At 44.6% G+C, this 8,045-nt stretch overlaps 1 protein-coding gene across 3 annotated transcripts in view; it reads right to left on the bottom strand.

The window, feature by feature from the left end:
- The window catches only part of LOC109866319 (kelch-like protein 29), a 385,773-nt gene that overhangs the window by 227,120 nt on the left and 150,608 nt on the right, over window positions 1-8,045 (bottom strand). The gene's annotated exons all lie outside the window — the stretch shown is intronic.

Below are 8,045 nucleotides of genomic sequence, written 5' to 3' on the forward strand. Positions count from 1 at the left end.
CTTCCAGCATTTGACTGAAATAGTGATGTGGATTTCCTTTTTTATTTGAGCCTAATTCAGAAGCTGTTCTCACCATTCCTGTCTCGCTCCCTCTTTCCCCTTATCCTCTCTCTCTCTCTCGCTCCCTCTTTCCCCTTATCCTCTCTCTCTCTCTCTCTCTCTCTCGCTCCCTCTTTCCCCTTATCCTCTCTCTCTCTCGCTCCCTCTTTCCCCTTATCCTCTCTCTCTCTCTCTCGCTCCCTCTTTCCCCTTATCCTCTCTCTCTCTCTCTCTCTCTCGCTCCCTCTTTCCCCTTATCCTCTCTCTCTCTCTCTCTCTCTCTCTCTCTCTCGCTCCCTCTTTCCCCTTATCCTCTCTCTCTCTCTCGCTCCCTCTTTCCCCTTATCCTCTCTCTCTCTCTCTCTCGCTCCCTCTTTCCCCTTATCCTCTCTCTCTCTCGCTCCCTCTTTCCCCTTATCCTCTCTCTCTCTCTCGCTCCCTCTTTCCCCTTATCCTCTCTCTCTCTCTCTCTCTCGCTCCCTCTTTCCCCTTATCCTCTCTCTCTCGCTCCCTCTTTCCCCTTATCCTGTCTCTCTCTCTCTCACTCCCTCTTTCCCCTTATCCTCTCTCTCTCGCTCCCTCTTTCCCCTTATCCTCTCTCGCTCCCTCTTTCCCCTTATCCTCTCTCTCTCTCTCGCTCCCTCTTTCCCCTTATCCTCTTTCTCTCTCGCTCCCTCTTTCCCCTTATCCTCTCTCTCTCTCTCGCTCGCTCCCTCTTTCCCCTTATCCTCTCTCTCTCTCTCGCTCCCTCTTTCCCCTTATCCTCTCTCTCTCTCTCGCTCCCTCTTTCCCCTTATCCTCTCTCTCTCTCTCGCTCCCTCTTTCCCCTTATCCTCTCTCTCTCTCTCTCGCTCCCTCTTTCCCCTTATCCTCTCCCTCTCTCTCGCTCCCTCTTTCCCCTTATCCTCTCTCTCTCTCTCGCTCCCTCTTTCCCCTTATCCTCTCTCTCTCATGCTCCATCTTTCCCCTTATCCTCTCTCTCTCTCTCTCTCTCTCTCTCGCTCCCTCTTTCCCCTTATCCTCTCTCTCTCTCTCGCTCCCTCTTTCCCCTTATCCTCTCTCTCTCATGCTCCCTCTTTCCCCTTATCCTCTCTCTCTCTCTCGCTCCCTCTTTCCCCTTATCCTCTCTCTCTCTCTCGCTCCCTCTTTCCCCTTATCCTCTCTCTCTCGCTCCCTCTTTCCCTTTATCCTCTCTCTCTCTCTCTCGCTCCCTCTTTCCCCTTATCCTCTCTCTCTCTCTCGCTCCCTCTTTCCCCTTATCCTCTCTCTCTCTCGCTCCCTCTTTCCCCTTATCCTCTCTCTCTCTCTCCGCCTACCAGCTTTCCCAGTGTGCGTCTTTTAAAAATGTAATCTCACTTTCAATACATTTCACGGCAAGGTTATCATACTTTTCAAAACAGAAAAATCTCTCCCTGCGCTTGCCATAGCCTCAAATATGCTGTGATTTTATCATTCATATGTTTTTATTGGCTGGTTTTCTGTGTGTTTTTCCTACCTGTGTATTGAGACAGGCAGGGTATATATTATGATACATCTGCCAGCCACTGTCAAGGACTCTGATGTGTTCACTTCAAAGGCAATACAGAGTACTGCTTTCAATTTACCTTCGGAAACTAGTACTATATAAAAAAAAATATCCTATTGTGTGTTTTGACCTTTTTCTGCATTCCAACTACCCCTGTCCAGGACTCTACTATGATATTGTGGATTCCAACTACCCCTGTCCAGGACTCTACTATGATATTGTGGATTCCAACTACCCCTGTCCAGGACTCTACTATGATATTGTGGATTCCAACTACCCCTGTCCAGGACTCTACTATGATATTGTGGATTCCAACTACCCCTGTCCAGGTCTCTACTATGATATTGTGGATTCCAACTACCCCTGTCCAGGTCTCTACTATGATATTGTGGATTCCAACTACCCCTGTCCAGGACTCTACTATGATATTGTGGATTCCAACTACCCCTGTCCAGGACTCTACTATGATATTGTGGATTCCAACTACCCCTGTCCAGGACTCTACTATGATATTGTGGATTCCAACTACCCCTGTCCAGGTCTCTACTATGATATTGTGGATTCCAACTACCCCTGTCCAGGTCTCTACTATGATATTGTGGATTCCAACTACCCCTGTCCAGGACTCTACTATGATATTGTGGATTCCAACTACCCCTGTCCAGGTCTCTACTATGATATTGTGGATTCCAACTACCCCTGTCCAGGTCTCTACTATGATATTGTGGATTCCAACTACCCCTGTCCAGGTCTCTACTATGATATTGTGGATTCCAACTACCCCTGTCCAGGTCTCTACTATGATATTGTGGATTCCAACTACCCCTGTCCAGGTCTCTACTATGATATTGTGGATTCCAACTACCCCTGTCCAGGTCTCTACTATGATATTGTGGATTCCAACTACCCCTGTCCAGGACTCTACTATGATATTGTGGATTCCAACTACCCCTGTCCAGGTCTCTACTATGATATTGTGGATTCCAACTACCCCTGTCCAGGTCTCTACTATGATATTGTGGATTCCAACTACCCCTGTCCAGGTCTCTACTATGATATTGTGGATTCCAACTACCCCTGTCCAGGACTCTACTATGATATTGTGGATTCGAGCCTTGTTTGTTGTGGTGAGTGTTGCTAACACACTACAGGTTCTCATGCTTTTTAAAACAGAACAATCTAGGGAGGTAGCCATACAGTGGATGTGTGTGAACGTCTTAAAACAGCCATTATGGTGGAGAATAAGTGGGTTATTGTGAACTTTCTTTCCTTGTTGACGAGCAGTGTCAGGGAGAGGCAGTGGCCTCCTGCTGTGTTGTAGATAGCATGTCTGTTGCTCCCTGCACTGAAGTACCCAACCTGCCCTGCCGACAATCAACGATAGACAAGGGCAGCTAGCACTAATCTACCACTGTGTGAGGAGGAACCAAGGACACTAGGCCAATTAAGGGGCTCACATTGTCTGGGCTATGCTGTAGCTGGATGGCTTTCTAGTCATGCTTTTGCAACTGAAAATGAAATATAACATTATACACTGCACATTCCACATTATATATTTGGCTGGTTAGTTTACATTAAATATAACCTCTATATAAACCAAGATGTTACGTTTAGATTTAATATGTACACTGAACAAAAATATAAACACAACATGTAATGTATTGGTCCAAATGTGTTTACATCCCTGTTAGTGAGCCTCTCTCACTTGCCAAGATAATCCATCCACCTGACAGGTGTAGCATATCAAGAAGCTCATTAAATGGCATGATCATTACACAGGTGCACCTTGCGCTGAGCACAATAAGGTGCAGTTTTGTCACACAACACAATGGCACAGATGTCTCCAGTTTTGAGGGAGTGTGCAATTGGCATGCTGACTGCAGGAAAGTCCTCCAGTGCTGTTGCCAGAGAATTTAATGTTAATTTCTCTACCAACGTAGTTTTAGAGAATTTGGCAGTATGTCCAACCGGCCTCACAACCGCAGACCACATGTAACCACCAGCCCAAGACCTCCACATCCAGCTTCTTCACCTGTGGGATCGTCAGACCAGCCACCTGAATCAGCGGCTTTGTACAACTAAAGTATTTCTGCACAAACTCTCAGAAACAGTCTCAGGGAAGCTCATCAGCGTGTTCGTCATTCTCACCAGGGTCTTGACCTGACTGCAGTTCAGCGTCGTAAACGACTTCAGTGGGCGAACGCTCACCTTCAATGACACTGGCACGCTGGAGAAGTGTGCTCTTCATGGATTAATCATGGTTTCAACTGTACCAGGCAGATGGCAGACCGTTTTTATGGTGTTGTGTGGGCGAGTGGTTTGCTGATGTCAACGTTGTGAACAGAGTGCCCCATGGTGGCGGTGGGGTTATGGTATGAGCAGGCATAAGCTATGGACAACGAAACACAATTCCATTTTATTGATGGCAATTTGAATGCACAGAGTTACAGAGATACCGTGACGAGAACCTGAGGCCCACTGTTGTGCCATTCATCCGCAGCCATCACCTCATGTTTCAGCATGATAATGCACAGACCCATGTCGCAAGGATCTGTACACAATAACTGGAAGCTGAAAATGCCCCAGTTCTTCCATGGCCTGCATACTCACCAGACATGTCACCCATGGAGCATGTTTGGGATGCTCTGGCTCGTTGTGTACGACAGCGTGTTTCAGTTCCTGCCAATATTCATCAACTTTTCACAGCCATTGAAGAGGAGTGGGGACAACATTCTACAGGCCACAATCAACAGTCTGATCAACTATGTGAAGGAGATGTGTTGCGCTGCATGAGGCAAATGGTGGTCACACCAGATACTGACTGGTTTTCTGATCCACGCCCCTATTTAAAAAAAAAGATATCTATAACCAACAGATGCACATCTGTATTCCCAGTCATGTTAAATCCATAGACTAGGGTTTAATGCATTTATTTCAATTAACTGATTTCCTTATATGAACTGTAACTCAGTAAAATCTTTGACATTGTTGCATTTATATTTTGTATCAGTGTATTATTTTAAAGAGACTTGGCAATACTGCAAAAGTATTCCTGTGTGTCTGTCTACCACTAATTACATACTGTACACTTGACTGAGAGAAATCATGTATATTATACTGTGTGGGTGCTGTATATCATACAATCAATTATAGGACTATTAATTCTACAACAATAATACCACTGCCTTTATAGCCATGTTCTAACTATCTTTGTGAACAAAAAAACAGTAGAGATGGAATAAAAGACCAGTAGAAGTTAACAGAAAACCAGTAGACATGAAACAGAAAACCAGTAGAAATGAAACAGAAAACCAATAGAAATGGAATACAAGACCAGTAGAAGTTAACAGAAAACCAGTAGACATGAAACAGAAAACCAGTAGAAATGAAACAGAAAACCAATAGAAATGGAATACAAGACCAGTAGAAGTTAACAGAAAACCAGTAGACATGAAACAGAAAACCAGTAGAAATGGAACAGAAAACTAGTAGAGATGGAATACAAGACCAGTAGAAGTTAACAGAAAACCAGTAGAGATAGAATACAAGACCAGTAGAAATGAAACAGAAAACTAGTAGATGGAATACAAGACCAGTAGAAGTTAACAGAAAACCAGTAGAGATAGAATACAAGACCAGTAGAAGTTAACAGAAAACCAGTAGAGATAGAATACAAGACCAGTAGAAGTTAACAGAAAACCAGTAGAGATAGAATACAAGACCAGTAGAAGTTAACAGAAAACCAGTAGAGATGGAATACAAGACCAGTAGAAGTTAACAGAAAACCAGTAGAGATAGAATACAAGACCAGTAGAAATGAAACAGAAAACTAGTAGAGATGGAATACAAGACCAGTAGATGTTAACAGAAAACCAGTAGAGATAGAATACAAGACCAGTAGAAATGAAACAGAAAACCAGTAGAGATGGAATACAAGACCAGTAGAAGTTAACAGAAAACCAGTAGAGATAGAATACAAGACCAGTAGAAATGAAACAGAAAACTAGTAGAGATGTAGATTTTATATCGAGGAGCTGAAGAGGTTAAAAGTATTAAACAGGGAATTGGCCTGTGAAACTAGGGCATTAGACTTCTAGATTCAGAAATACACAGCATGTAACAATGGGAGATCCAACCAACCATGAGAAGGATATTTCACTGGAATATTCATTTTAGCATCGAAAGATGAAAAGGATCCATTCAACATCACCTTGCCTTAAACCTGATAACACCCTTACAAATACCAAATCACATTCTGATAATAACGTTATGATTCAAAAATAACATTCTGACAAATCTGTTGATAAATATTATTTCTAGCCACAAGCCAATACCCCCTTTACAAATCAGGATACATTGTCCTCCTCTCTTGTTCTGGGTAATTACTTGATTAATCTATGTAAGCGAATGGCCTGTTTTAATCTGTCCCTGACCATAAATAAACCCTGATTGCCACGCTGCTTTCTCTCTGAGTATAACCACCACGACCCAGTGAGTGCCTTTACACATTATTCATCACCTGAAAACAGAACTAGCGTAGTGGCGTCAACAGCCAAGGATTTATCTGTGTACACAGACGCAGGCGTTGGAAAAGATAAAACATGAAACATTTATGCACACAAGTACTCACACACTGTCCAAGTATATGCAAAAATACAAACTGTACACACACTGAACAGTAAAGCCCACAGGGACACAGACTCACACTAAGACATGCATGCAAGCACACCCAGCCCACAGGCCTGTGTACAAGGCCAGATGTTGTGCTGCCTGTGCATTGTGTGGCAGACACCCTGTGATGTGGAGGAGACTAGCACGCGCACACACACACAGCGACAGCCTATTTAATGCTTCTATTCTCTATTCAGCTACAGTATGCCAGGGTTACAAAGAAGTGACAAAGACAACACAGAGGAGAAAGGTAAGCCATCCCCCCCCCTGCACACACCCTTCCATGTATCTGACACTCACATCTCAGACCAGCCATGCTACTGACGCTATATGCTAAATATATGGAAGCCATACGGAGTGGTCCTAATCACTGTGGCAGCCATTGACTGATGACAATAGCCATGGTGGGAGACGGTGGATGCTGAGACTTCTGTTCCAGATATAATGTCATTATTCAGCCGACAAAAGCAGGCCGCTTGGTTGCCGGAGGAGATTTAACATTTACCATTTCTGTGGTCAGAGAGTTCACTCAGCCACCTAATGATGCTAAATTACTGCAGCCTTGTGTACCACTACTGCTTGGTAGAGGATAGAGAGAGTTGGAGAGAGAGAGAGAGAGTTGGAGAGAGAGAGAGAGAGTTGGAGAGAGAGAGAGAGTTGGAGAGAGAGAGAGAGAGTTGGAGAGAGAGAGAGAGAGTTGGAGAGAGAGAGAGAGAGTTTGAGAGAGAGAGAGAGAGAGAAGGGGGAAGAGAGAGAGAGAGAGAGAGTTGGAGAGAGAGAGAGAAGGGGGAGAAACAAAATAGGAGGAAGGAGAGAGAGAGAAAGAAGAGAAAGAGGAAAAATAGAAAGGAGAGAGAGAGAGAGAGAGAGAGGGGGGAAGAGAGAGCGAGAGAGAGAGAGAGAGAGAGAGAGAGAGAGAGAGAGAGAGAGAGAGAGAGAGAGAGAGGGGAAGAGAGAGAGAGAGAGAGGGGAAGAGAGAGAGAGAGAGAGAGAGAGGGGAAGAGAGAGAGAGAGAGAGAGAGAGAGAGAGAGAGAGAGAGAGAGAGAGAGAAGGGGAAGAAAGAAAATAGGAGGAAGGAGAGAGAGAGAAAGAAGAGCCTGTGGAGTTGGAGGAAGATGAACAGTGGTTGAGCTAGCAGAGCCAGGACAAGGAATAAGGCTGAGCTTTCTAACTTGGTGTGGAGAAGCTTCTTCTCTCAGAGCTGGCTAGATAACTCCTTGGAGAGAAGAGGATAGAAGAGAAAACACCAGTCACTGATTGAAAGTCAACTTAAGAGCTCAGATCTCAAAGTGGTACTAGGGCTTATAACTTTTTTAGATTCCCAGTTCTGATGAATATAATAAGAAGCGCCAGCAGCAAAGTGGTCATCAACGTTTTTAGTATATCCAAATATGGATAATCACCTGCCTGAAAAAGCTGTCCAAGCTGAGAGGTCTGTAAGCAGCTATGGCTTGGCCACATCTCAACTGCTGCAGCAGGTCATTTACATAACGAGAGGAGAAAATTAGGGAGGAAGAAAGAGGGAACAAGCCAGCCATTTGGCAGAGCGAGATAGGGATGAGAGAGAGACCCCACTGCTGGTTTACCTCTGAAGCTAAGCAGGGTTGTTCCTGGATGAGAGACCAGATGCTGCTGGAAGTGGTGATGGAGGGCCAGTAGGAGGCACTCTTTCCTCTAGTCTATAAAAATATCCCAATGACCCAGGTCAGTGATTGGGGACATTGCCCTGTGTAAGGGGCCGTCTTTCGGATGGGATGTTTTAAACGTGTGTCTTGACTCTCTGTGGTCGCTAAAGATTATATGGTACTT

Source organism: Oncorhynchus kisutch, linkage group LG21 (assembly GCF_002021735.2).
Source record: "Oncorhynchus kisutch isolate 150728-3 linkage group LG21, Okis_V2, whole genome shotgun sequence".
NCBI lineage: Eukaryota > Metazoa > Chordata > Actinopteri > Salmoniformes > Salmonidae > Oncorhynchus > Oncorhynchus kisutch.